This window comes from Impatiens glandulifera, chromosome 1 (assembly GCF_907164915.1).
Source record: "Impatiens glandulifera chromosome 1, dImpGla2.1, whole genome shotgun sequence".
Lineage (NCBI taxonomy): Eukaryota > Viridiplantae > Streptophyta > Magnoliopsida > Ericales > Balsaminaceae > Impatiens > Impatiens glandulifera.
This window is the reverse complement of record NC_061862.1, coordinates 149,565,277-149,575,849: the sequence shown is the minus strand read 5'-3', so window position 1 is coordinate 149,575,849 and position 10,573 is coordinate 149,565,277.

The following is a 10,573-nucleotide window of genomic DNA, read 5'->3' as shown; positions in this document are numbered from 1 at the left end:
TCATGTCTTTTCGTACTTGTGAACTTAAAGACAGAAGCTTGATTGATTTGCAAACAGCGGGGCTTATAGATAGAAAATGGTTTCAAGTCTTTCTTCCTTAAATGTTTTTGAAAGAGCTATGCCTTTTGAAAAGGAGTTTATCTGTCGACTACGAGTGAGAGTCCGAGCGGATTCCTAACCCCCTTCCGAACCGAAACTAGCTAGAAGAACAAATCTTTTCTTCGTCACAAGTGTGCTTGGAATCCCCTTAACTTAACTTATAGTTCTCTTAATTTTCTGTTCAAAATAACTCTAAAATAAATTTAATATTGAATATATTGCTTAATTATTTTTAACAACAAATAATTTATAAAATGTAAATGTCCTTTCAAATTAAATTCTTATAATAGTTAATAAATAGCACTGAAAATAAGGTTATGATAAAGTAAGTTGGGTAACTATTACATTTTCATTACTTATGTACGACAAGAATCTCACGTCGCTTGAATAAAGGATATTTCAAAGCTATTTAACACATTGTCTCTAAAAAATAGTCATTAAGACCCAATGGGTTGACTCTTATACAAGTTTTCCATAATTGATCTGAATAATGTTTAATATCTATAAAAACTTAGAACAAGTAAAAAAAATTGGCAATTTTTTGCAAACATCACATTGTTTCTTAATAAAGGACATTTCAAGTTACATAACACATTGTATTTCAAAAATGTTTTTAAAAATAGTTATCTAGTAAGAAAAAACAATTTAAAGAAATTAATTAATTATATTTCAGTTTAGTTAGGACAAATATTTTTTTTTGGCAAACATCACATCGTCTTTTAATAAAGGACATTTTAAGTTACATAACACATTGTATTTAAAAACGTTCATGCTCCTACCCAAGTTGTTCATAATTGATTCAGATAATGCTTAGTATTTAGAAAACTTTAGGGAAAAAATAGTTATCTATTAGAAAAAAACAATTTAAAAAAATTAGTTAATATATTTCAGTTTAGTTAAGACAAATTTTTTTGTCTAACATCACCTCGTCTCTTAATTTTTTGTTCAAAATAACTCTAAAATAGATTTAATGTAGAATATATTGCTTATTTATTTGTAACTTAAACAAACAATTTATATAATGTAAATAGCTATTCAACTTAAATTGCAATATTAATTTTATAAAAATTGTTATAATAGTTAATAAATAGCACTAAAATAAGTTTATGTTAAAGTAAGTTGTGTAACTATTATATTTTCATTACCTCTACACAACAAAAATCCCACATCACTAGAATAAAAGACATTTTCAAGCTACTTAAAACATTGTCTCTAAAATTGTTTAAGAATAGACACAATGAGCTGACTACTACACGAGTTGTCCATAATTTATTTGAAAATGTTTTGTTAAGTGTTTTGTTAAGCAAATAATTTTTTGTGGTAAACATCACATCCTCTCTTAATTATTTTATCAAAATAACTTTAAAATAGACTTAATGTATAATATATTGTTTATTTATTTGTAACTTAAACAATTTGAAAATGTTTTGTTAAGTGTTTTGTTAAGCAAATAATTTTTTGTGGTAAACATCACATCCTCTCTTAATTATTTTATCAAAATAACTTTAAAATAGACTTAATGTATAATATATTGTTTATTTATTTGTAACTTAAACAAATAATTTATATAATGTAAATGGCTATTAACTTAAATTGCAATAATAGTAAATAAATAGCACTAAAATAAGTTTATGATAAAGTAAGTTGCGTAACTATTATATTTTAGGTAAAATAATAGTTGTCTGGTAGGAAAAACCTATTTAAAAAATTTAGTCAATTATATTTCAGTTTAGTTAGGTGAACTAATATTTTTGTGGCAAACATCCCCTAGTCTCTTAATTTTACGTTTAAAATAACTTTAAAATAGACTTAATGTACAATATATTACTTATTTATTTGTAACTTAAACAAAAAAATTATATAATGTAAATTTTTATTCAACTTAAATTGCAATATTAATTTTATAAAAATGCTATAATTGTTAATAAATAGCACTAAAATAAGTTTATGATAAAATAAGTTGCGTAATTATTATATTTTCATTACTTATGCATGACAAAATCCCACATCGCCTAAACAAATGACAATTATAAGTTACTTAACACATTGTATCTCAAAAATGTTTTGTAGCCCATAATTGATCTGAATAATGCATGGTATCGAAAAAAGCTTACAAATTTATTATTGAACTTGTAAAATTTTATTTAAGTATATAAACTTGACAAAAAATGTCAAATTTATTCTTCTTAACGCCGTCAAATTTTTATTGACATAGCAATGCCATGTCATATTCACTTATTTTATATATATATATATATATTTTCTATAACCCAAATTTATCGTTTCAAACATACTTATAAAATAAAACTAAATAAAAAACTTAACCCTCTTCAAGCTCTTTGTTCTTTCACCGTGCACGGCAGAAACCAAATGGACGTTCCTGTGCAAGATTCACCTTTCGACCAGGTTACAGCTTTTATTCTCCATTCTCTCAGATCCTCTCAATCTCACAGCCAACATATGTATATTGTGTACTGCCTCCGGACAATCCTTCCATAATGACAGTCGCCGGAATCGATCTCAAACATTGTGACATTGTCGGTTATCTACCAGACGAGCTTGGATTACTTATAGATCTTGCATTCTTTAATATTAACTCCAATCGTTTCTGAGACATTGTTTCACACACAGTTCAAGAACATGAAGATTGTGTTTGAACTAAATCTGAGTAATAACCATTTCACCGGCAAGTTTCTAGATCTCCGGTTCAATGAATTTGAAGGTAGTATTCCACGAGAGTTATTTAACAAGGATTTGGATGCTATTTTCATCAATCAGAATAGATTTCAGTTCGAATTGCTTGATAATATTGGTAACTCGTCGGTTTCGTTATAGTTTTGGCTGATAATAAATTCAATGATGTCTTTTGGCTATTATAGGCAACATGTCTAATTTTTGAATGAAATTATTTTCATGAACAAGGATAAGATCTTGTATTCTATGGGAGATTGAGTTTTTGAAGAATTTGAATGTGTTTGATGTGAACTTTAAATGAGCTAATGGGTCTATTGCCCGAGACAATCAGCGAGATGGTAAGCTTGGAGCAAATTGTGGATCTAGCTTAATTTGATCTGAATAATGAAGTTAATTAAAGTTTAATTAGTTGTTGAATTTTTAACTTAATTTGTTCAATTTTGATGTTAACTAGTAGTAGTGTTTAGTAGTAGTGTTGGAGAAAGTAGAGTTTTGTAAAATTTAGAAGAGAGATGGAGATTTAGGAAAGGGATCTGTTTGAAATGATAAATTTGGGTTATAAAAATAATTACATAAAAAATAAGTGAATATGACATGGAAATGACATGTAAATAAATTTAACGATGTTAAATAATTTTGTTAGGAAGAATAAATTTGACACTTTTTGTCAAGTTTATATACATAGATAAAATTTTACAACTTTAATAATAAATTTGACACCTTCGTCCAACTTCATAAATAAAATTGACATTCTTCCCGTTAATAAATATCACTTAAATAAGTTAATGATAAAGTAAATTATGTAATCTCACATCGCTTGAATAAAGGACATTTTCAATCTGCTTAACACATTGTCTCTAAAAAATGTTCAGTAAAGATCCAATTGGCCGACTCCTACACGAGTTGCCCACAATTGATCTGAATAATGCTTAATATCTATAAGAAAATAGTTCTCTTGTAGGAAAAAATAATTTAATTAAATTAGTTAAATTATATTTCGGTTTAGTTAGGCCAAATAATTTTTTTTTGGCAAACATCACCTAATTTTTTCGTTCATAATAACTATACATTTTATGAATGATACGTATCTCAAAAATTGTCATAATAATAGTATTATAAATGATACGAATCGGACGACTATTGAAAGTTTCACGATTTCTCTCCAACTAAATAGTTCATCAGAAAATAATTATGATGGTAACCCAAATATATAAGCCTTCTATGTAAGTCGTCTTAATCCAAATTTTTCATCAACTATCCAAAGACTCGAGCATTACCTAATAAATCATAGTATTACTTCACAAAAAATTCCAGATACTAGTCATCACTCGACAATGCAAAAGTAAGTGAGTTGTTGATTTCACTTTCTCGTGACACATACGACTTACTATAATATAATTTGTTTTCATTCACATATCATCCATAAATCCACCATGAAATGCGCTTTATCCAAAGAACAAGATCTTGGAATAAATATTTGACTCCTAAAATTTCTCCTAACAAAAATCATATAGAATCATTCTAACGAACAAATTAAAGCAATATAACTCTTGTTCAGATGGGGACACTTATTGTGTACTATTACTTGGGCTTGAGATGATTTATTCCTTTTTTGTTTTGTTAAAGTTGGGGTTTGATGAAATAGTAAGTTAATTGTCTTATATGTTATGAGTGAAGTTGGTGATAGTCTCTTCCTAATTTTTGTTTGAATATTATTAGTATTATTTTTTAGAACGCAAGGTTTCCATTTCTCCTTCTAAGTATGAGTAATTATCATATGTTAAGTATAGCCTGAAAATACACTCAACAAATTTAACCAGAGAAACATTTCACCTGACGGGCTCGATCTCAACATATGAGGACGTTCACCTGACGGGCTCGATCTCAACATATGAGGACGTTCACCTGACGGGCTCGATCTCAACATATGAGAACGTTGGGGATATTCACATCTTTTTTACCATGAGGGAAGATTCTCATTATTGTGTTGTAGGCTTATGTACGAGGATGTATTAGAGCAATCCCTTAGTGCTTCTGTAACATTTACAATTTCTGTTGGTGCAGATTCTCAAGGTTCTTATGTTCATTCCACTCTAAATAAGGTAAATCTTTGGAAGCACTTTAAGTTTAAGTGAGAGTCATGACGGTGGGATGTCATACTAGTTCTCCTTTAATCCAAAATAAATAAATAAGATAAAGCTTTAGTTGCACGTACCTTTATTTAATATAGTACAGACTTTGTTATGTTCATCTTAATTTGTTGATAATGTGATTTTGATATTATAGGTCTCTTTTGAAAGTACTTTTTTTATTCAAATAATAAACAACTAATAAGTTCTGAATTTGTGTCTATTTAATTACTAAGTTTAGTATTCAAACAAAATTTCATCTAAGTACAATACAAAATTTTTGTATTAATGTATTTCTAAATGTGTATTGTTGGTTTTTTAAACATTAAAATTTAATTGTATCGCAAAACGAAAAAAAAGTACGACTCCATCTCTCCAGTCCAATTTGTTCAAAATAGGCAGCAATACGAGGGTCCTTAGCCTTGATCTTGTCAAAAAACTAATTAAACTTTAACACTGTGTATGCGCGAGAAGACAAATTAAACTCAACGTGACAGTTATCAGTTTTAAATTTGGTCATAATATTCATTTTGATGTGGTATGTGCATGCACCGTGATGTGCTTCTAGAATAACCGCGGATAAGGCATTGGCAATATTAAAGGTTGTATGCTTTTTCTGGAAGGATGATAATCTATTTGAGCATTGTAAGTTTTGTTTTCAACCAAGATACAAACAAAATGAATTCAACTCTACAAAAAAAACCTTGGAAACAATTAATATATTTGCCTTTGACGCCAAGGTTACAAAGGTTATACGCTTCAAATGTAACGGCAGAACACATGTGTGGCATGCGCAACATAATATTGAAAATGGTGTGATGTGTCATCCTTCAGATGGAGAGACGTGGAAATCATTTAACCGTAAATTTCCAGAATTTTCAAACGAGAAATGCAATATTTGTTTAGGACTATGCGCTGATGGATTTTCACCTTTTGATATGTCTACATATTTTTCTTGGTCGGTAATGTTGACTCCACACAATCTTCACCAATTATGTGTATGAAGACACAATACATGTTTCTTTCGTTGAGTGTGCCCGGACCATAAAATCCAAAAAAACAATATTGACATATATATGCAACCATTAATAGAAGAGTTAAAACAATTATGGGTGGAAGGTGTTCCAATATTTGACATATCAAGTGAAAAAACATTTTATATGAGAGCGGCTCTTTTATGGACGATAAATGATTTTCCAGCATATGGAATGTTATTTGGTTGGAGTACTGTCGGAATTCATGGATGTCCTATATGCATGAAAAATTCAAAATCGTTTCGACTGAAATTTGGTATGAAGTCGTGCTACTTTTATTCTCATAGATAGTTTTTACCAAAACAACATGATTTTAGACGAGATAAAAAAAATCATCAAAGACCGAATTTAGTTGTCACCTCCCCCACAAAGACCGAGCAGCAATGAAATATTGTTAGTGGTGTATGATTTGCCCACGACTATGGAAAATCCTAATGGCATGCCTTCAGATTTCGGTGTGTTGCATAAATTGACAAAAAAAGTATTTTTTGGGAGCTTCCTTATTGGAAACATTCTCTCATCTATCACAACTTTGATATCATGCATATTGAAAAAAATGTTTTTGATAATGTCATTCATACCGTTATGAATGTGAAAGGAAAGACAAAAGACAATATCAATTCGAGGAAAGACACGTTTCTACATTGTAATTGTCCCTCGTTTCATGTGCATCCCGATAGTAATGGTCCGAAGCCTAAATCTATTTATACGTTAATCAAAGAATAAAATCGTATAGTGCTTGAATGGCTTAAAAGTCTAAAATTTCCCGATGGTTATGTGTCAAACATTTCAAGATGTATTGAATTTAATGGATGTAAGTTGAGTGGATTGAAGGGTCATGATTGTCATATCTTTATGGAACGATTGATTCCAATTGCTTTCAAAAAATTATTGCCAAATTTTGTGAGGGGCGCGTTGACAAATTTGAGTAACTTTTTTCAAGAACTTTGCTCAACAACATTGAGTATTTCAAATATTGAAAGAATGGAAGTTGATATTCCAGTGAATCTTTGCAACCTTGAAAGAATATTCCCTCCATCATTTTTTGACTCAATGGAGCATCTTTTGGTGCATCTTCCTTATGAAGTTAAAGTTGGAGGTCCCGTTCATTATAGATGAATGTATCCATTTGAAAGGTACACAATATATTTTATTTCACTGTATATATTATTTATGATTTCTTAATAACATGATAATTTGTTAGATTTTTACATTATTTAAAGAAGAAAGTGAAAAACAAATCGAAAATGGAAGCCTCTATTTGCAATGTTTATCTTGTTGAAGAAATATCTAAATTTGCGTCACAATTTTTTGAACCACACGTGAATTCAAAAAGAAAAAAGACAGCAAAGGAACACAGAAGGTTCAATTAATAGTTTTTTCCCTGCACATTCTATATTCAATTACCTTGGACGCCCAAGTAGTGGTTCTAAGCCTCTATATTTAAATAATGAAGAACTTCGAGCCGCACATACATATGTTCTGTTAAATTGTTTTCCCGGAGTAGATCTGTACTACAAGTAAGCTTGTTATAGTGTTACTAATTATTACTATTTTATAAACGTACATAATATATTATTCTAAATGTTAATTTAAAGGAGATATTGTAATTCACTCGAAGGAGTGCATGCAAATCAATTAGAACGTGTTATTGCCGATAATTTTGCTAAGTGGTTTTCTTCACAAGTAAGAATTTAAAATAAAGCTCTCAGTATCAATGGTTTGTAACATATTAAAAATCATTCATTATCCAATTTATATTCTTATCGATCCTATTCTTGTTGCCGAAAAATGGTTTCTTTATAACCTTGCATGGAGTCCCAATAGCCCATCAATGAGTTGGCATATGTATTTCATTAATGGATTTGTTTGGCACATTCGAGAATATGTATCAAACAAATCTACAATGAATAGTGGAGTATGTGTGCACTCTGATCATGATTATTATGGCTTTTAAGATGAAATTATTGAATTAGAGTATCCAAGTTTATATCTTCGAGTAGTGTTATTTAAATGTTCTTGGTTTCACCCCATTAGAGGAGTCAATATTCATAAAAAAAAATATAAATTAGTTGACATAAATCCTATACAATCATACAATAAATATCCAGCTGATTTATTTATAAAAATATGACAAGAATTCTTTTAGTACAAAAATTATCTCAATTTGTATCAATAAATTTAAGACCGAATATTTATCATGTTTTTTTTAAATAGATAAACATAAAATAACTTCAATGTTAAAAATTTAATCCCAGAATATTAAACTGTTTTAATATTAAACTCAACCTATTTCAATTTATTTTAAACATGTGAATACTATATAATATAAAAAATTAATTTATAAATAATAAAAAATAAAAAAAATAATATATTTATTGTTGGCAATCGAAAATGATGTGAAAACATAAATAATATATAATATAGAAAATTAATTTATAAATAATACAAAATAAATTAATATATTTAATATTAGTCGTCGAAAATTACATGGATAATTTAGTACGTCGAAAATTACGTAGATAATTTGGTACGTCAAAAACTACGTGGAAACCTAAATAATAAATAATATATAAAATTAATTTATAAATAATATATTTAATATTGGGCGTCGAAAATGATGTCTATAATAAATTAGTCTAAACTCTTATTCGTGCATGTCCTTCCCTCTTTTCCCTGATGTCCTTCACTCCTTTCACTCTGAGTTTTCATACATAGTGGTTTTTCCCTCTTTTCATACATCTTGAAGCAACATTGTTCAATCAAAAGCATTGAATCAGAGTTAGGTTTCAATACTATTTCATACACGTTTTTTTAATTAGCATCTAGGTAAGCAATACTGTTTTCATGTTTCAGAGTTAGGTTTCGTTGTTCGTCGGCCTTGGAAGATCTAGGTTTTCATTCAACATTCGACATTTGAATCGACCATCTTCGTGTATCGAAAAGAGTTTATTGTATTTTTAGGTGTTCTCTTCGGTAATACATATCTCTTCTTCTTCATCTTCCTTTCTTTCACGCTTTTCTTCTGTTTCGAATGATATAATTTAATTGTTTGTACGCCTCCATGCATATATAAAAGCCGACCTTTTTGTACTGATAATAGTATGATCAAGCTAAGCTGTATCTTTCTGAAATTGATCAATTTATAAGGTGAATCCCAGTAGCTTTTGTTCAAGAAAATAATGGACTTCAAGATTATTCTATTCATATTAAATTACTTTTAATTTAGTGTCTTCAAAGAGTAAGTTGATGATTTCATACTTCATCTTGATTAGGAGTTTATTAAAAACTTGAATTCTAACTTTCAAGTAGAATGAGACAATAAGGTGAGTATGTGCGTCTTCATAGGTGGATTTTTTCACTGTAAAATCCGGGTGCTAAACTAATTAAGGGTGCATTATCTGGCTATTACCGGACTTTGTAGTCTTGGAAGCTTTAAATTCATTGTGTTACACAATTATAATATTTGAAAATCACTTGGCTTACAACTACCATGACATATCATTACTCATTACTAGTGTTACATTCTTTTTATGCGGTCTTAGGCTCATAATTTGTTTAAGCATTAGCTTTGTTAAGGCATAAAAAAATATAAGATAACTTGAGCTCTGTTATTGTTTTCTTCATTATGTTGCTTTCTTTTCTCTATAATAACTTGAGCTCTGTTATTGTTCTCTCTATTTCACGCTTGCTGTAGGTTTCATTGTTTCTTTCACACATTTTTTTCCTAGAATCGATCGTTCATCTATCATTCGACGGCGTTTGTAAGTTATATTTTGTCTCTTATCTCTACCTAATCAAGGATGATCGTTTTAAGACGAATTTTGTTTTCGATTTCACTAAAAACCCATATGTAGGCTTTGCAACATATCGGATTCCTCTTTTTAATAAATTTGTAGGAATGTTATGATCATGTTGAATTAATTAAACTTCTTGTTAATACTATGAAGTAGGAATTGTAGAAATGATTATCTTTGATATAGCTTAATTCTTAACACTATTTTAATAAATTAAATTGATTGGGTTATTGTCTCTATGATGTTTGCATTTGTCTTGTCTTCATCATGTTTCAATTTCTAGCTGCTTTTGATTAAGAGTTGAAGGACAACATAATTAAAGAATCTCTTAAAATTCGGCATAGAAAGGATTAAGAAACCATAATCTAAAGGACGAGTTTCAAAAATGTTTAAGTCTTGAATCCCCTCATACCTTTGGAATAACAGACATGAGAAAATCGTGAATTTTGAGTATAATGTTGATGTTATAAAATGTACCAAATGGTCATTTCGAAGCCCTGTTATGAGTCCAACTTTCGTTTTTTATAACGATTAAGTTTTTTTACCTGTGATACGTACATATTGTACGTTTTGAAAAATTTGGAATTTTGAGTGTAATATTGATGTTTATAAATATGTGCTGAACACGTTCAAAAGAAAGAAAAACGAAAGGATGGGTCAAGCCCGAGTCAACCCGGGTCAAAGAGGGATCAAACTTAAGTCAAAGTGGAGGTGGAAAATGGTTGACTGGTTTTCTAAAGCGGAAAAATTGAATTATTTGAAAAAATGGGTTATTTGAAAATGAGATTATTTTAAGAAAAAAAGGAAGAACTCTCACAAT